This window comes from Artibeus jamaicensis, unplaced genomic scaffold (genome assembly GCF_021234435.1).
Source record: "Artibeus jamaicensis isolate MK-2021 breed Jamaican fruit bat unplaced genomic scaffold, CSHL_Jam_final contig_391, whole genome shotgun sequence".
NCBI classification, from domain to species: Eukaryota; Metazoa; Chordata; class Mammalia; order Chiroptera; family Phyllostomidae; genus Artibeus; species Artibeus jamaicensis.
Window position 1 is genome coordinate 14,326,029 of NW_026521814.1, and position 20,677 is coordinate 14,346,705.

Genomic DNA, 20,677 nt, shown 5'->3' on the forward strand with positions numbered 1-20,677 from the left:
GAAAGAAAAAAAAATCTGACATCTGCCAAAAAAAGTCCCTTCTTCGGATGAGCAGTTAGGTGGATCTCTGTCTGGCATTCCAAGACCTTCATGTTTTCTGTGACGGCTGATGGGGGGTGGGGGGAGCCATAATGTCAAAGGCATCTCCGTGTCAACGCAAGAAACATCCAAACCTATAAGAATTTGTATATGTTTATTTGAGCCAAGCTGACGACAATTGCCAGGGTGCAAAACCTCAACAGACTGAGAAATGGTCTGGAAAATGGCAGTTTGGCACCTTATTTTATACATTACAGTCAAAGGAGGAGGCACAAGAGGGTCATGTGAAATCCACTGGTAATAGATAAGGGAGGCCGGAGAACGCAAAGGTGCGGGGCAGACTTTGGAATTGGATAACAAGGTAAAATGACAGGCACGTACTTCTTTTATGTAGGCGGGTACAGGACAGTTAACAGTCAACAATGAACATGATAACAGTAACAATGGGTGGTTTGTGGTCTCCGCTGTCTTCTGGTGCTTGTGCCCACAGGGTCTGGAAAAAAGGAAGGCCGCTGGGTGGGTGGCCTGGCCAAGGGCACAGCTCCCAGGTAACATACCTGACATTCCAGAGGTAGGTTGTCATAGAAGAAAAAAAGACAATAGGCTCCAGTAAAGCAAAGATTCCCTTTTTATCCCTGAAAATTTTAGCCTAAGGCAATGACTGGCCACTGTGATGTGCTTTTAGACAGTAGGAGTTAACATCAGACCATCTCCGAGTCTGTAAGACTGTCACGCAGGCCTCCCCGTGTCCAGTTTTAGGTGGGCCCTTGTCCTCCCCATCCGGGAGGAACAGCAGGATTGTCAAAGGCAGCAGGGTGTCCTCGGTGTCCCTGCCCAAGTTCGCACCCAGGGATGGCTCGGCCGACTCCTGTACAGCGCCATCTGCCAGTTCTAATGAATTTTCCACTTTGTCGTTGATATCAAGAACACGATCGTGAACACCTATAGTTTTTATACAGGTATTTTGGCTTCATAAAGACTTTGAGCTTTAGACAGGACCTTCTTCCATCATCTGGGATTGCAGAAGAGATGTAGAAATATTTTGAATTCAAATCCTAGGTAAGAGGGCATGAAGCGTTGGAATTTTTCAGAGAGCTTAGTGTTCCATTTGGAGAGTGAGGCCGGTCACATTTCCAGCCTTGAACCCTTTGGAAGCATGGTTGCAGGCACCACGTAGAAGACATAAGGCTCGGTCTTATCCTTCCTGACCGAGTCATCATAATGAAAGCATAAAACGTCCAGGCAGTCCTGAACAGAGACGTCATGTGGTCGCGACCCCTCTGAAATCTAGGGCTGCTGCTGTTCCGGTAGACTGTGCAGCGGTCGGGGACGGCCTCGGAGCCAGGTCCTGGCTCAGCACACAGCCAAAGCACCGGAAACAGCAGCGTCAACATCTTCACAGGCGACATCGTGCCTGGACCGGGGACACACCCCTCCAAGGAGAAAGCAGGGATCTGGAGAGAGAGTGGGAAGGAGAGAGCAGGAATTTATTCGTGTTTGTTTTATTCAAATAAGTATGAAGAGGAATGAGAAAAGAAAGAGGCACACACAAGCAGGGGTGGGGAGGAGAGGCAGTGGAGTGCAGGGGCTAAATACAATCTCGCGCCCCCCGCTGGAGGGTGTAGAAGCAAAAACAGAATACAAGACGGAGAGAAGCACGGGAGTGTGTGGTGGCGGCGGGGCGGGCCGGTAGGGGAGTCCAGCTGCGTCTAGGGTGGCGGCGGCCGCAGGCCTGTCACCGGGGAGAAGGGGGTGCGCCTTCGGCCGCGCCCCCTGCAGTCACCCGCTCGCCGCTCACCACGGCCACGCGGAGGCCTGCACCGGCCAGTCTGCGTTGCTGGCTGCACAGGTCTCCACCGCCCAGGCCTCGCACCGGCCCCACTTCGCACCACGTTGCTTTGACAGCGGGTGGGAAATCTCAGGAGGGCTCGTGTGGATGCGGCACTTGGGGCCCGCGTGGGACGTGGCGCTGCGAGGGGTGGGAGCCCAGAGCCACAGACCCAGCCCCGCCGGCGCGCCCCGGAACCGGCTAAGGTGCTAAGCTGGCGAGGAGCACTCTTGCCTCGCCAACCTCAAAAAAAAAAACAACCAAAGTCTGGCTCCCCGTGTTCTGCAGCAGGTCCCAGGCTGAGTCGGACGGCCGCGCGGAGACCACACCGCCGGCGCTTTTCTGGGCCGGGTGTGGGTGCGCAGAGTGACTGAAGCGCAGGGCCCCAGCCTGCCGGCCAGGCGGACCTGGGACGCCCACACTCGCAGGACGACGCCACACCAACAGCCGGGCAAGAGAGCGGGAGGAGAAACAACCATTTTCGAATGAATCCCTCCACCGCCTGGATGGGCTGAAGTCAGTCTTCTATCGCCTTCCGGGAGCGAGAAGGAGCCCGGAGACGCAACGGGGCCAAGAACCTCCTGCGAGCTCTGAGAAGCGTCCCTGCCGCCCCGCGACTCCGACGGGTTCGGCCCCAAGCCCAGCAACTTGTAGAGATGCATCAATCCATGATACGGAATTCTAAAAAAGGCGCACAAATTCTTTAAAATTTGATCTTAAAATTATAGAAGCCAGAGCACACAGACATTTTCTAACCCCCACTTTCCCTCTCTCTCCTTTTCCTCATCTCTGTCAAATTCTCTTTCATCTTCCCTCCGCCACTCCCTCTCCTTGACTCTCTCTCCAAAAAGTACAGTAAGTTTGGAAACAAGCGGCCTGGTTGAATGAGGAATTTGTACAGAAATGGAGCACACTTTAATCCTCCACCCTCTCAGCCTCAGAACCGAAGGATGTGAGCCTTTCGATTTCGAGGAGTCTAGGCAGAAGGCCAGAAGCAAATTACCTTCTTTCTCATGTTCCTGCATCAGAAAGCCCAGGGAGTCTGCCCAGTCTGAGCGGGCCATGTGACAGACAAGTGCCCGGTTAGAGAGTGCCTCGGGGCGTCTCCCAGCAATAAAAGGACAAAAAAGTGAGAACCAATGAGGAATCCCAGCTTTTGCAACTTCCTAGCGACACCCATGTTTTCTCCCCTCTTTTTATGTGTTTGCTTTCTTGTTCACAAATAATTACTCCATTTAAAAAAAATATTTCTGGATTATGTTGTCAGGGAACAAGAAATAAACATTTCCTCACACATGCTAGGAATCCACAGTGCAAACTCGCAGCTCTCTTCTCCGCAGATCTGGTTAACCAAATGGAAGAAGCAGGTAGGCGCAGGTACGCAGAATTAAGTACAAAGGCAGGGGCCCTAGAAGCTGTTCCTTCCAAGATTGCAGCCTGGCTGAGCCAGTTCGCAAATTCCATACACATTTGTAAAGCAATGACTATGTGCTAAGGGCTTGCTAGGTGTGGAAGCTCTGGAAATCTGTTCTGCTGTCTAAGCGCTCCTGTTTGCCCTCATTTTTGTTGTTTGTTCTGCTAAAGATTTTATTTACTTATTTTTAGAGACAGTGATACAGGGTACAGCCAAGAAGGGGGCCCCAAAAAGGGATTTGGAATGATGTCCAGAACTCGAAGTGTATAGGAATTACTGGAGAGACATATAAGATGTCCTCACCCTTTCCCTCACAGATGTGAGTTGGGGGAAGGGACACATGGAGCAGGAACATGCAGGGCTGTTTTATACAGCCACAGCCTTGCAGCTAATTCATGGCATGGTCATTTAACATATCTATAGCCTTTGGCAGGTCACTTGGATATGTTAAATGGTTGTGGCCAGGCTTGGAAACAGGGGGATGAAGTCACTTCCCCCCAAAATGTAACGGTGGGGCGGTGGGGCGAGGCAGGTCCCCTGAGTTACAGCACCTGCGTGGGAGCTTGGAGAAGATTGGCTCCAGAACATGGGGCCATACCTGCGTAGACTCATGATGGCAGCCCAGTAAACTTGAAATAGTACAGGAACACTGGCAGGAGTAACTGACTGTGGGAGGAGTCAGAAATGGGGGCACAGAGGAAGACTGGCGTGGGGATTTAAACCCAGACCCAGAAGCCATTGAGAGAGAGCCACGCGGTTTTTGGCAGAGTGAGGACCCCTGCAGCTTTGGTAGAGGAGGCCCCCGTGGCTTTGGAGTGCTCCCATGGGCCACATGGCCTAGGAAGCAGGAGAGACTTTGCCTGGGAAAATGGGCGCAAAGAACTCTTGCCAGTGGACCATAAGAAGGTGCCACATGACTTTGGATTAATTGGAGATCCTGCCTGAACAGCGACATAGCTGATGGTACCAGCAGCCTGAAACACAGGCGTGTGCTCTTTTCCTGAGTAACAGTACCCCGAACTAGGGCGGGGGAGGAGGAAGCACTGTGTGTGTGTAGGTGCATATCCTAAAGGACTTTGATATTTTAATGAAGATGTTAGGTTACTACATTAGGTCTATATAGCATTAAATAAACATTTCCGTTCCTTTTCACAAATCTCTGGCATTGAGAGATGTCTTTCCAATTGGTGACGGACAATGGAGCCCAGCAGGTGGTCCGGACCCTATTACTATTCCATCCTCCGGAGTCCAGGCCTCAGTGTGTCTGTTCTTTAACAAGAGGGGAAGGGATGGAGCAAGACAGGCAGATGCGCTGATGTGAGAAACATCAACTGGTTGCTTCTCGCACATGTCGTGACCATTAACGTAGGCATGTGCCCTGACCAGAAGCAAACCACAACCTTTCACACAACCAAATGAGCCATGCCAGTCAGGGCTATTGTTTGTTTTTGTTTTTTGTTTTTTGTTTTTTTGTGGGGGGTAGAAAGATGGGCAGGGGCTTTTTTTCATTTTTTTCAGGCAATGTTTACTTACTTTGCATACACCCGGCAGGGACTTATCTGAGACTCTAAGCAAATGTCCACCGGAATGACTGTGCCATCTGCCTAGAAGGAAGTGCGGAGTGGTGACTTGGGAAAGGAAGCGAGGCAGATGTGTCCTCTAGACAAGGCTAGGCACACTGAGGACCTGGGAGAGGGGCTTCCAGGGTTTCTCCTGAAACCGGAGAAGATCTAGACTGTACTAACTTAGTACAGAGCTTCTGCTCTTTTCCCCTTAGAAGCAAGGGTAGGAGAAGACAGAAAGAGAACCCTTGCTAATGGGAAACCCACTCCAGGGAAACTGATTAGAGCATGAACTTTCATAACAAGGAAATGCCAGGGAGCAATTCCAACGTAGGCGTTGCAACATTCTTTTATGTTTTCATTGAGCACCCATCGTTTCTGCAATTGAAAAAATTCATAAAGGACATATCTTGCTCTGTAGGTATCTGTGTAAATATTTTATTTGGTATTTTGAGGCCTCCAAACATAGAAGTGATTCAAAACACAAATTCTAAATTAACCAAAGCAAATTCTGACTTATCTCAGAAGCTTACTAAACGGGAGGAAACTTTTAAGTGTTCTTTGGTTGTCTCATTACCTGCACCTTCTGCTCCTTTGCTGTCTGCCTGTCCTCCTGTCTTTACCCTTCACCCCCTAATTTCCCTTTTTATAATGATGAGCCTGAGGCTCCATTAGTCACCGCCCGCCACCCCAACGGCTTTATTGCCCCATCTGAGGTTGAACTGTTGCCTGTGCCTAGCCCTAGATGACAGCCCCTTAATCTCTTACAGTCCATGGACTAAGGTTGAGCTCTGTGCCATTGCTAAAGCTTTCTCTAGTCCAGGAGGACTCTGCTGGGTTTGCTGGAGAATTTCTGCTCACTCTCCAAACGCATGAGCTAAGATTCTCTGACCTCTGTTAGCTTGTCCACATGCTTGCAGGACAAAAGGCTAAACAATGTGGGGTGGCAAAACCTAGTGAGAGATTCTTCCCATCGAAGAGGGGAAGCCGTGCACAAAACCTCACAGCTGGCTCAGTGGCTTCATGAGAAGGTACCCCAGACTTTTCAAGTTCTGCATTAGAAGAAAATTCAAAAATGAGTTCAAAAACCTGACGAAAACATTTTTTATTATTATGATAGATTTTTTAAAGTTTTTAAGCAGTATTTCAGCATAGATGAAGTCAATGATGACTTCTCAACACTTTTTAAAAAGATTTTATTTATTTACTTTGGGGAGGGAAGGAGGGAGAAAGAAAGGGAGAGAAATATCAGCACGTGGTTGGTTCTTACGCACCCCCTACTGAGGACCTGGCCCACAACCCAGGCGTGTGCTCTGACCAGGAATTGAACCAGAGACCCTTTGGTTTAGAGGCTGGCACTCAGTCCTCTGAGCTATACCAGCCAACACTTTTTCTTTTACGTTTTTTTAAAAACATTTTATCTATTTTTAGAGAGAGGGGAGGGGAAGGAGAAAGAGAGGGAGAGAAACATCAATGTGTGGTTGCCTTTCACACACCTTTAAAGGGGGACCTGGCCTGCAACCCAGGCATGTGCTCTGACTGGGAATTGAACTGGCAACCCTTTGGTTCATAGCCCACATTCAATCCACTGAGCTACATTAGGGTGATGAACACTTTTTAATTCAGGCTTTGTTGAGGGGCTACAAGACATACTTGAACAACAGGTAAAAAAAAAAATTACAACTTCACTGAGCCACCATGTAAATCCACAATGTAGTAAACTATGCTGAGCCGCTCTCCCAAGCTAGCCCAAAGATACCAAAAAAGAAAGCTACACATGTTGTAAATGCCCAAAGTCAGGCAACCTGAGTGTAATAAGCCCACAATTACAATTGTTGTCTAAATCTGCCTTTCAAGGTCCATAAGCAAACCACCAACCAATGAGGTTTGTATTTATTGCAAAGGCGTTGGAAGAAAGATTGTTTAAAGATCAAAGGGGAATTACAACAGCCCATTAAACTTGCAACTCCTCCTCAAGGAGTCTAACCTCTGTCTTCTCAGCAATAGTGTTGTTCCGAGGATTAGAAGGGGATTTTTCCCGATGCTCCTAATATTTAGGAGAAATAGATCTAGCTATTAGGAAAGAGGTAACCAAAGCCCTGGCAGATACCAGAGCCAACTTAGCGGTCCTTAACCCCACCGGCCTCTGCATTCCCCCTCCTAGGAGTACCGAAACCACGGCAGGAGTTCCCAGGACTGTCCCCAAATCCCCTCATGGTAAGGGATGTAGATTTGTTCAAAATCTAAGAGCCGTAAATAACAGGGTCATACCTCAGCGCCCAGTTGTGCCTAGCCCTCATTCCTAACTCTCAACCATACCGCCAAGAAGTAAATTTGTTTCTGTTTTAGATCTTTGAAGTGTTTTCTTTAGCAGCCCTGTGGATCTTGAAAGCCAATTATTGGCTTTCACATGAAAAGTACTGTGTATTGTCCAAGTAACCCTTGAAGAATAGTGCCTCGGGCTGCACTGAAAGGGCGACTTGCTCTTCCCAAATTTTTAAGATAATTATTGCCCATGCAGAATTCCCTTACCAGTCCACCCTTTTACAGAACGTGGATTACCAACCTCCTCCTCTGCTCAGCCTCTGAGAAGATTCCCTGGAAGATAGCCTCCACTTCCTTGGAGAACTAGCAAAAAAAAAGGATGGAGGTATCTATTTACAGAGAAACTTCAGCTCTGTAAACCTCAAGTTAAATATCTGAGACATTTACTCATAAAGGTCTCCTCTTGGTTTCTAGTAAGATCCGGGGCATTTTAAACTTTTCCATTCCCCAAGACTTAAAAGTCAACCCAGGGGAGTCCTAGGTTTGGCTAGATATTATAGCAATTGGATTCCTCATTTTTCGCTCAGGCCTCAACTTTTCTACCCTCTTCTCAAGGCTGACCAGATAGAGCCACTGAGATGGCCAGAGAAATCCCAGAAGGCCTTCAGTGAAATTAAATGCAGTCTTTGTGATCTGCCTGCTTCAGGGCCTCCTAACTATCAATTGCCCTTGTTCTTTTTGTCCATGAAAGAGAGGAAAATGCCTTAGGTATCTTGGCCCAATAACATGGAAGCCAGCACAGATCCATTGGCTATTATAGTCAACAGTTACACTGGGTGGCCAAAGATCTCCCTACCTCTATGAGAGCTATTGCGGCCCCCACCAATTTACTACAACATTCGAAAGAGATAATAATGAGCTCTCCACTGACTCTCTGTGTGCCTCCTTCAGCAGAAGACTTACTTGACTTTAATCGCTCTCAGCAGCTCTCTGCTGCCAGACTGACCTCCTACAAAGTTCTCTCACTGCATTCATCTGCTGCGGCTATTGCTCATTGTAACACCCTCCCTCTGCCCTCTGCCCTCTGATAAAATCCCTCATGACTGCCTGTCATTAACAGACCAACTACTAACTTCTCAAACTGAGATACAGGAAATACCTCTTGAAAATGCTGAATTAGTTTTGATTACTGATGGTTCTTACCTAAAAGACGAAACAGGCCACTATCAAGGAGGATATGCAATTGCCTCACTAAATGAAATCTTTGAGGTCAGTCCAATGCCTCAGGTAACTTCTGTTGAAAAAGCAGAGCTCTCCGCTGAGGCCTAGGCTAAATGTACCGAGAAAGTTGGAATCGTTGATAAATACGACACCCATCATGGCACCTCCCTCAGGAAAATGGTGAAGAAAATTGAGATCAGCCAGCATGCCAAGTACACTTGCTCCTTTTGTGACGAAACCGAGATGAAGAAGTGAGCTGTGGGGACCTGGGCTGCAGGAAAACAGTCGCTGGTTTTGCCTGGACCTTCAGCATCACTTCTGCTGTCACAGTGAAGTCCGCCATCAGAAGGCTGAAGGGATTAAAAGACCAGCAGAAGCTCCACAGTTTGAAACATTGCTATCCAATAATAAATGGGTTCATCTATGTAACAACAACAGAAAAAGAACAGAGTTCTGCCCTGGCCAGCATGTCTCGGTTGGGCATCGTCCTGCAAAGTGAAACGTCGCTGGTTCAATTCCCGGTCAGGGCATATGCCCTGGGTTGCTAGCCAGGCCCACAGTTGGGGACATTCAAAAGGCAACTGATTGATGCATCTCTCCCTCTCCTTCTCCCACCCTACCCCTCTCTCAAAAAATAAATAAATAAAATCTTTCTAAAAAAATATTTTAAAAAGAAAAGCAGCTGTATGCATTAATTTGACCTGGCAATTTAGCCAAAGATAAAATGGCTAACATTTATACTGATAGCAGGTAAGCCTTTGTTGCTGCCTAGGACTTCGATATGCTCTGGAAACAGAGAGGATTGTTGACTTCTTTCTGACAGTACAAAAAAACAAAAACAAAAACAAAACAGTTCTTACCTTTCAGAACTCTTGGAGGTTATCCAATTACCTAAATCTTCAGCAATCATCAAAATTTCTGGGTATTCAATGGCTAAGGCAGAGGAGAGTAGAGTTAATCATTTGCCTGGTGCTGCTGCTAAATTAGCAGCATTAAAACAATCTCAGCCTCTAATGGAAGCACCTATGGTGCTAGCTGAAGCAATTGGGTATTTAAAAAATTACATGATAGAAGCACAGTATTTAGCTGTTGGGCAAAATAGAAAGAAATGGTTAGAACAAGGCTGTTAATTTGACCCCAAAACAAACTTATGAGTAGTTCCAAATGGCCAACCACTTCTCCCTGATTGCACACAAAATCACATATTACAATTCGTATAAGATTTAACTCAGTGGAACACTGACAAAATGGTTTCATTGGAAAATAATACTACTAGAAACCACCTCCAAAAATAGCTTCACAGGTATACCAAAAAAGCCTAAAGCACAAGCCTAGAGAGCTCATTCATACCTCTGCGGGGCACTTCCCCTTGCCTTTAGGACTCTGAGGTCTGGCGAATGGACTTTATTCAGTTGCCCCTTCTCAAGGGTACAAATATGTGTTCATGATGATTTATGTTTTGTCTTTAGCGGAAGCATTCCCATGCCTCACAGCCACAGTCTCGGTGGTAAATAAAATACTCCTGGAAAAGACCTTTCCACTGGAGGAAGTCATTTCATTGGACAAGTCCTGCAATCTGTAAGATCTGGCAGTTTTGCAACATTTCCATTGTTCTTATCCTCTCCAGCTCTCCAGTCCTGTGGAACCTGACTGCCAGAGTAGTCAAAACTTAATAGGCAAAACGTATGTATTTTTTTCAGATTCAAAGATTTATTGTCATACAAACAAAACATACTACTAATTACATTAGCAAAAGATCAATGATATATATAATCTTTTTGTTTGTCTTTTTAATCCTCACCCAAGGACATGCTAATTGATTTTTTAAATTTTATTTACTTATTTTTAGAGAGAGGGGAAGGGAGAGAGAAAGAAAGGAGAGAGATATTAATGTGTGGTTCCCTCTCACTCAGCCCCCACTAGGAACCTGGCCCGAAACCCAGGCATGTGCCCTGACTGGGAATCAAACCAGCATAAGTGTTGTTCAACCTAAGATCTACTCCCTTTGGCAAACACAGACTGTCTCCATTTGAAATTATTACTGGCAGACCCATGAGATTAGATCAAGGAATGCATGGATAAAATGCACTGATAAAAAGGAAACCTCCCGATTTACTGTAAAGAACTTACAAGGGCCTGTCAAACTAACTCATAACTTGTAGAGCAAACTTTCCACAGCATTGCACCTGGAGACAAAGATCTGCAGCATCACAGTCTTCACCATGGTTACACCCATTGGAGATGCCTCTCCTTGAAGACACCCTTCATAGGGAGCATAGTCAATAATATTGACATAACTCTGTATGGCACGGATGGGTACTAGACTTATTGGGGTGATACTTCACAAGTTATATAAGTTCTAATCACTGTGTTGTATACCTGAAACTAATAAAATATTGTATGTCAACTGTAATTTTAAAATTAGAAAAGATATGCCCTTGGGCCCCAGTGGAAAGGGCCATGCCAGGTGTTTCACTTCTTCAGGCTTCTCTGTGATGCGCAGGCATCCGCCACATCACCCTGCTTGTTGTTCCAATTTCGACCCCGATGCTGCCAGCATCATTTATAGGCTTTCACCCTCCCTGCAACCTGACTGTGTTCTGTTTTCTTAGGTTTAGAAAATTTCAGGTTTCTTCTCCTTTCACCTATTTCCTTTCTCACTTTTGCCCAAACTGTCCCCAAAGGAAATGTTTTTGATTATTGATCTGAGCCTGAGACGTCGCAGCAGGCCAAGTTCACCACTGAGCAGTTTCACTGTGAGTTTACAGGTCACACTCCCTCTCTTTCCCAAGACACGAGGCCCATTAGCAGCCTCATTCAGATTCCCAATGACCTCTTTCTCTTTATATTCTTTCCCATGGTCAGTTAGATGATAGAATCTTAAGGCAAGTTTGAGAACAGAATTGTCCACAACCTCCACAGAATCCAATCTTCCTTAATTTGATCGGACTCTTAACCAGCAGTGTCAGAAGGACACACCTAATGCAAAAGAAATGCAAAAGTTAAAAAAACAAAAAAGAGCCATCTTTATATCAGGAGTGATGCAGTTAGGTCAGAAGTGAAGTTGTGGAAAACTGGATAAATAGTGAAAGAAGAAATTAATCTAAAAGATAATCATGTTTTATATTGTACCTAATAACAACAAGACAAATATTCATGAACATTTTTCTATGTAAAGAAGGCAGAAAAGGTGCCTGGTTAGTGCTGAAGATTTGTCCTGAGATGGAGTGAAGAGGAAGCCACTATGCATATATACATGTATAAAAATACTGTACTGAAATTTCTTTGTTTAGCCTGGAAGACAGGGGCTAATGAACTGTAGGGAATTAACAGGTGGAGAGGACATCCTGTTGCTAGGAGAGCTGGGTGAAGGCTCAAGAGGAAGGGGAGGGCGCTCCAGTTCTGCTCTCTGTCACGTGGGGCACAGCTCGGAAACACTACCTACAGAAATAGGCTATGTTTCTTTCGTGAATAGGTTTTTTATTATTTTACAACTTCTGTGGATTTTGGGGGGGGGCAGGATGCTTTATTCAGATGCTGGCAATGGGTCTTTGGATTTTTTTTTAAATAAAGCAAAAGAGACAAGGAATAAAATGGAAAGCAATAAAAATAAGGAAAACAGGTATTATTTGCAGGGCCTATGGCAAGAGTGCAAATGAAGGCCAGTGCCTGCAGGCTGCCTCCACCTCCTCTTTCTGCCTCCTGCTCGGAGCCACACTAGGAGGAGCCTCTGCCGGATTCTCGTGGACACTGCAGCCCATTCATCTGAGGAGCCCACAGAATGGTGCAACTTAGGAAGGAGAGATCTAGAGGGGGGCTCTGAGGGCTCTGCCGTGTGCTCTGGGCATGTGGGCAAGGGATTCAGGGGCTCCAGGAAGCCAGAGCATGATCTAGAGGGGGTTTATCATAAGAAAATCACAGAAGTGCCTATTTGGTGAAGGTAGTTGAGGGCAGAGAACTGGCTCTGCTCTGTTTAGGCCTTCCCAGGAGTCTCTAAGGGCGGCAGCAGTACTGCCTGTTATCTGCAGATGACATACTGGCATTCGGGGTGAGTGGCTGTGTGTATTTCTTATGGATCAAAGGCTTCGTTTCTTGTACAGCAATTTTTTGGTTTGTTATTCTAGTATGTAATCTAGCCACGGAATTGATTTTGACAGTCAATAGTTTCTATTGCTGAGCTTGTTTTGAGCAGAAAATTGTCGAAACAGAATGGTGTGAAGACGTTAGAAATTATATGGTAAGAGATTACTAGGCGATAATTATAACTTCATTCTAAACTGTGTATTGCAAAACGCTTTGTTTCCCTCCTGGATAAAAGCACAAAGAGGATTTAACCAGTCCCCCAACCTCATTTCCCAGGGAGAGGCCTTGGGAACAATTCATTCTTCTGGCATGAACAGATATCCTGTATTATTTTGATTACAATTTATGCCATTTTGTCCTCGATCTGAGAGATTTATTGTGAGAAAGTAGCTAGTGGCTTATTTTATACCCCTTAACTCACACAACTAATTAGATGAGCAAAACACAATTAGCATCTACCTTTCGCACCCCTTTGGAAAGAAAAATAATCTTTACTAAAAGCCAGTTCTGAGTCTTAAGAAACAGATTGGCAATTAATTGAGAGAATCAAATGGGAAAAAGGTCTGAATGGGCAAAAATGAGCCTGTAGCCACCAGAAGAGGAAGCAACTCTGGTACAGGTGCCCCACGTCACCTTGCATGATGTGCTATACTGACTCTGTATGGCGCATTTTTACTACAAAACTGCTAATAAAAGAAGGAATTCGATATTATATCTTAAGTTTTTTGGCAGGTCGTGGGCTGTAGTTCAGATAATTAAAGCTTCTGTGGAATGGTCCTCGCCTCATCCTGCACAGAGGCCCTGGGCTGCCTGAGCTATTGCTGCTGCCACTGTCAGCCTGCGGGGCCAAGCCCAGGGACACGGTGGCTGCTGTCACAGTGACACACTTAGCTTGCACTGTCTCTGCCTCCTGCCAGGCCTGTCATTTTCTTCCAGTCTTCCTCTTATTAGCTGAACAACTTTAGGCAAAGTACTTAGCTTCTCTGACACATGATGTTCTGTTGTGGACCGCTCTGCATGGTTCCAGGAATTGTAACTCTACCCCCTGTGGCTAAGGATGAGTCAGTGACCTCTGGAATGCGAGCTACAGGAAACAAAGCTTATCTCTGGTAGCAAATGATGCCTCAGTTTCCTCCCTGCCCCCAAAGCATGGTCGGAAATCTTTGACGGGAAAGTCCCCTCAGAGGAGGGGCAACCTAGGCCAGACTCAATCACTTGGGAGGCCATCATAGAAGGACTCGGGCCGTGGGGTGGGGCTGCAACAAAGAGCAATGAACTAATGCCCCTCCCCTCCACCACCCCCATCCCCGGCTTTGACAGAGCCTGAGTCCCCAGGTCCTCTGGGACAAGCGCTTCCTGGCTCTAATCCCCTTAACCCTGAATACCTGATGGGAAGGGTGCAGCTCCTTGCCTTGCTAGAGCGTGCCCTGGGGAAAAATCTGGCACCACAAAGACTTCCTGATAAACCTGTGAAATCTGCTCTGCTAAGAGTGCTTTCATTCATATGGTAAGGGTTCGAGCAGGAAACCCTAAAACTCTTTCTGACATACTCTGACTCGGACTAAGCCCTCAGATTTCTTTGAAATGTTATCTACTGTTTGATCCTTGCTGCCCTGTATTCCTGTGTATTACAACCCAATAAAAGCCCTTGGAGGAAGGGGCTCAACTTGGAGGAAGGGGCTCAACGCCTTTTTCCCCTGAGAAACTGGCCACTGCTCAAGGCCTTTTTCCTCTGGGAAACTGGCCACCTCTCCTCCCCAAGCAGATCATGTCTCAGTCATGTTTACTCTCATCCATGGCACACGGGGCGACTAGCGAGGAAAGTTGCCCCCCACAATGCTCTAATCTCTATACGGCATAATAAACCTACCTATGGCCAATCAAAGGATTAACTGAAACCATGTTTGCAGACACTTTTGGCAACTAGCAGGCCCTTAAACTATGTACATTTCCAGCCACCTTCTACCTTTTAAATATAGGTGAAAAGGAGAAGCCATGCTGTTTCTTCCTTGTTATCTTTATTGCCTGGAAATCCAAGCTCCCAGCCCAGGACCTAACTTTGAAATTGACCGAGAGCCAGGAATGCAGGAGATGGCTGCAGAGTTCTTATCTGAGAGTTATTCAACTCAAGTGAAGCAGAGTCTCACAGGAATGAGCAAGATTTTTTTTTAAATTTAAATATAGATTTTCACAGTGTTTTACTATTCAGAAACTTTACTTTATGAGCACTTTTTAAAAACAATCTTTGCTCCACATATTAAGGAATACTTTAATGACATCTTGGACGTGCCTCATGGCACCATGTAAAAAAAATGTATTGGCCAGAATGTGATATTCTTGGCAACAAAAAATAGCCTGTGTCTCTCCTTGCCATTGCTACGCTGAAAGACTTCTTTCAGTCCTCCAAGGTGTGTGGTCACTAAACCTGAACAAAACTTAAGTGTTTAACCCAGAACTTTAGCTTCAGGACTTCAGAACACATTTTCCTTATAGCTGAGATGGTGCCTTGTTCATTAGAGCCCTGTAAATATTAAGGAATGTATTATAGAAATGAGCTTTCATTATCAAATTGCAAAAGGGTATTCAAAATTTATTGTAAAACTTAAGTAAGCTTCTTTCAATTCATCTACAAAGAAAAATCTCAACATCAATGATATATTTATAGTCTATGTATATTTGAGGCTTTTAGAATATAGGAGAATTCCTATGAGTTGGTTTTATTTCCTACAATAGAAACCATAAACATGGCCATCTTATTTTGTATCTGTAAATACTATGATTCAGGTAATACAAAAACCAAAAATCTATCTTATATAAATATTCAACTAATAACTATGGTGTAAGTGAATAATGTTTCACTGATAAAGATAAAGCCTCGTTTGAGTTTTGTTTTTTCTCCAAAAGTGCTTCATTTTATGTAGCTCCAGATTTTTCATATTCCTTTATAGAACCTCACCAGTATATTACACCAATAATTACAAGAATAAAATATGGCATAAATTAATGAGGAAGTTGGATGGAGTGCATAATTTCTACTATTTCCTCTAGGTCTAATAGCCTAAAGTCTATTCTAATCCAATTCCAGGTCTCCCTCTTGGGAGACTCCCCCTCCCCCACCCCTTCCCCCAGGCATCTTACCTTTGCCTCTCCCTCCCCAAGCTCCAAGGGTCCTTATGCTGTTTCTGTAACTTGTTTCCTTACCTCATTTCTTCTACAGCTCACTTTTACTAACTCTGTAACTTCCTAAATAGACTTTCTCTTACAGTATGAAAAAAATAAAATATCGTAAATAATATAGAGTGAGAGCAGAATAACATCATAGAAACGATGACCTAATTGAAACGCCTGAGGCACAGGCTTCTTTCTGTAATCCAACCAGGCAATTCATTTCTGATGCGCGCAAATACACATAGAACTTCATTATTATAAAGAGAATTATAATAACTCAAAAGAACTGTCCCTGCAGAGTAACCAACACACTCATGGTCACCTGTCGACCTAATGCGAATTTGTTGAAATTATCAAATATGGAGAGAAAAATCTGTAAATAACCTTATTCGATTTTATCTGTCTCTCTTGGTCACTTTGGGCTGCTATAAATAACCAATACCATAGAATGAGTGTCTTAAACAACAAACACTAATTTGTTATAATCCTGGAAACTGGAAAGTGCAAGATCACAGATTCGGTGGCTGGTAAGAACCCTCTTCCTGGATTGCAGATGGCAGCCTTCTACTGTGTCCTCCCATGGCTGAGAAAGACAGGTCACCTCTCTTGTGACTTCTTTTCTAAGAACACTAACCCCATTCATGAGAGCTCTACCCTCGTGAGCTAGTTACCTTCCAAAGCCACACCTCCAAATACCAGCACATTGGGAATTAGGGTTTCGAAATATGAAGGGGGAGGGGCACAAACTTTCAGTCCATAACAGCCTTCTTGAGAGATACACGAATCTAGAAGTGCAGGGATAAAAAGGTAAGTCCAGCTCCACGCCCAGTGACCTGCGTGGCCTTGTACCACTCATGTTCTTTGTATGGGTTCTGAATTGCTCTTCTGTAAAAGTGTGGAATTGAACTAAGTGACCTGTAAATCTTCCAGCTCTAGAATACTGTAATGACCAACCACTATGACGGTTTGGTGCTTTTGATAGTTCTAAATATTTTCTAAAGTTTTGGTTTATCAAATGCCTCCCTAACAGATTTAGGGTTAGAATTAGAAATTTGGTGTTACCTTTGTTTGAATGAAAATAAAATAAAGTACATACATAGAAACATGTACATAGTATAAAAATGTAATAGCCCATTCCCCAACTCCATCCACACTATAAAGCTGCTCCTACGAATTGCTTATTTTAAGCTGTTACCAACTAGCTATCATGAAATCTAGCTATCATACTAAGAAAATGGCAAGGTGTGTTAAAATGTAGTAACCCTTACAATTTTGAAAAGCCATTGATTTTCCTGTTTGTTTTGCTTTTTATATTCCATTTTCTTTGTTTTGTTTTGTTTTTCATTTTCTTTTTTGGTGATGAACAAGATTAATCTTTAACATCTGCGAGAAATGCCACGGGGTTTGACAGGATCTAAGATAGACACCGGCGGCAAAATGAGTCCGTCCCTTGGCCTTCCCGTGTGAAATGATATTCCGCTCCCCACTGCTCCCCGACCCCCCACCTTAGATTTTAAACTTGCACCTAAAGCCTGAAGGTGATTATCCTGAAAGGTCACATGTGGACTTAGAGTCTGTCCGCCAATTTGGGAACGTGCGCATCAGTGTGCTAGCTACACGGGAGAGGAAAATGGAGTAGATGTGCGCGGAGAAAGGAAGAGGAGACACTACTCAGCCCCACTGAGACAGAAAAGGGTAGAATGTAGATTCTTTGGCTCCTGACAGCTTTGCAGTTCACAGCCTTATTTCTATGAAGGCTGACCATATTCGATTTGGTGATCTCCTTTTTATCCCATGTCCCCACCCCTTTTACTTGAACTAATTTGAGTAGCTTTCTGTTTCTTACTCACAAAAAGAGCAGCGTCTAAAACAACTGGGGATACACCCCATGACTGCATGTGGGGCTGGCTTGATCTCCGACAGGCAGAGAATAGAAAACAGCACTTGAAAGGACTTCATAGACCATCTAAACTCTTGGCTTTCAACAAGGCCCTATGTTGCTAGCTTACTGGGAACAATTATTTAAGTGCCCAGCCTGGAATTACTTAACCCAAAGTGGTTCCTGAGAGCAGACCGGAGACCCAGAGAGACTGCTGGGTGGGGAGCGGGGCTCTGAGTCAGCAGAGCAGTGAGCATGCCCACCAGCTGGAGATGTGCTACACCCTGTGACACTGTTTCTTCACCTTTCAGTAAATAGCAACACTCATTAAGGGAGAGCCAGTTTTCTACCTTGTAGAAATTTAGATGAACTAGCTCATACAGTCCTAACTTTAGCAATTACACTGGTATGTGACCAGTTTGTCTTTGTTACTTATTATAAGATCTAGACTGAGGATTGTGTAATTTCAAAATTGAGAAATCAAGGTCATTTTTCTCTTAGCCAAAAGGAGTAAAAACTTAAAATTATTTCAAACAGGGGGAATCAAAGTTTGTGACAATTCTCCTTGAGACACATGGAATCAAGTGTTCTGAACGTTTGAAGGTGCTTAATGCTAAATGATTTTTTTACCAAGCTGCTTGGGCACTGATAGATGTATTTGAAACTTTCTTTTTCCCTCTCCCCCCAAACATTTTTATTGCTTTATTATTTAATAATAATATTTTCTGCTTTTTAAATTGTCTTATACCTAATAGTAATCATTAATGCTTAAGGTAAGTCCAAATTTAAAACAATACTAATGAAATAGCTCTGGTCAGTGTGGCTCAGTGGATTGAGTGCCAGACTGCAAACCAAAAGGTCGCCAGTTCAGTTCCCAGTCAGGGCATACGCCTGGGTTGCTGCCCGGGTCCCCAATGAGGGGCATGTGAGAGGCAACTCAAACACATCAACATTTCTCTCCCTCACTTTCTCCTTCCCTTTCTCTCTCTCTCTCAAAGTAAACAAAATATTTTTAAAAAACACTATTATTGAAGTAATATATAGTTTATTTCCAGAACTCATTAAAACTGCTTTAATTTTAAATCACTATTAGAATACTTATAATTATTCTTTCATATAGTTCATATATTATCATCTGATTTAAGTGACAATTCACCAAAAGGTAATTAACCTGCTGAAAAAAAGTACAGTAAGAATATAATTACATGCAGATAATTAAAATAATAAAAATTAAAGAAATCTAAGATATAAACTAAAAAAATTAATCTGGCTTTACTAATATATCTAATAGATAGTGTTTTAAATATTATAACTACAACTTTCAAAGACTATGGTAGTATTTGGACTGAATAGAATTCATGGTTGGTGTTGTAGCTTAAAGTAAATAAAGTAAGCATATGCTAGTTAGCACACTGTGGGAAGCAGCTACAGGATAACAACAAGAACAGAGATGTATCTTCATTCTAAATCCAACATGGTTAGTCCTACCAAATGGAGATTTCTTGTATCTTACAAAAGAGAAAAAAGGACATTCGGGACTCTGTCTGTACAGCCCCTCATAATGTTTCTACTATTATGTCAGATTTCTGCTAGTGGTCCTTCTTTGTTCTCTCTTATATTTACCCTCGAGAACAATCTGAATTGCACTTTGTTTCCTACTTGCCACTTTTCGATTGTCATAATTGCTGCACAGGACTAGCCAAGAACACAGATCTGTCTTACAGAGATTAGAAAAACATCGTTTGGATTTAATATTGCTCGCCTGTAAAAATAATTCATTAAGTCCTATGGATTTAATGTTATTTCCATTGCATGAACTGATAGCACAACTGAAAGCACATTTATTCATCCACTAACTTGCGAAAGTACAACAGGCTACCACCATCCACATCTGGCTATACCAGCATCACAAAGAATCGACACACACCTGTATTCTGAGCCTAAGTAGACTTCCTAGAGTTCTATTTTTTCAACCATTTTCCCATTTGTTCTAATAATAATAATAATACATACGTACATACATAATAGTTGACTTCTTGAGTTTTTCTATGCTATATTATAATTAATCATATAAGAACCTTATAAAAAACCTTGTAAAAAGGAAAAAAAGGATAATTGACAAGAAATCCGACATAATAGAAAAGACACTATGCACTGTTGTAGACACAAAGTATATAGAATCCCAACGTCTTTGCAAGAGTGTATGTGTGTAAAACACAAACAATATCCACATTGAGTTTTACAATGATACTATATCTCTGGTCTTGTTACATACTGTGGTCACATAGAATGAGGAAGGTACTGGTATTATTATCTCCTTTCACATAGGAGTCATTAAGTAACTGGTCTCAAGTTACAGAGGTAGCAAGGGGTAGTACTGGGGTTCAAATCTGGACAGACTGGCTCCCAGTTACTTGATGTGAATCCCTGTATTATGTGACATCTGTGCCAATGTGGCAAAAATCGAAGGTGGGAGTGAAGCAGAGCCCCGTCAGAAACTGAAGGCCTCAGAGCAGTGCACATACCAAAGTATACACCTTCACCCACGGTTACTCATCAGGGCCAGATCCTTCTTAACAAGCCAGAGGTCCAGGCCCTCTACTAGAGGTTCTCCTTAAGGCCTTTCCTGCTCCCCTCAGCCTGACCTCCAGGCTTTTCAGCCAGCATGGCCAAGAGAAATATTCATCAGGCCCCCTTCCCTCTCAGGACCCATTTCCTGAAAGAAGAAGCCATTTGGTATATAGTAGTTTGTACTGAAGATAGGACAGGACTTGAATCGGCTAAAATTATAAGATAGAAAATATTTCTTTGTCACTCTCTCAGCTAGCAAAGCCCATTTCCCAGCCTCTTGGACTCAGAACTAACCTACTCTTGACTCTCGGTACCCTCGTTGCTGGGTTGCCTTTGGGCTTCCCAGAGGCTGCTAAATGGCCTTCCACTCCACACTGCTTTCCATCTTGAAGTCTCATTCTTCAGGCTACCTCTCTTTTGGTGGCAGCAAATGCTCATTATTCCCTCAATATCTGTGTGTCCCTCTTCCATAATGATAGAGTTCCCATTCTCTGGCTTCCTTGCAGTCTGTTATGACCATGTCACTAAGTTTTGCCCAATGGGATATGAACACACATTGTGTGTGCAATTTATAGGAAATGTCCTGAAAGAAAGGTGATGTATCCTTCTTTCCCCTTTCATCCTGCCTGCTGGCTGTAATATAAATT

General features: G+C 43.9%; 1 pseudogene; it reads right to left on the reverse strand.

Annotated features, from left to right (window-relative positions):
- Positions 1-261: 261 nt before the first annotated feature.
- Positions 262-20,677, reverse strand: part of LOC119037768 (ephrin-A5-like) — a 34,595-nt pseudogene continuing 14,179 nt past the window's right edge.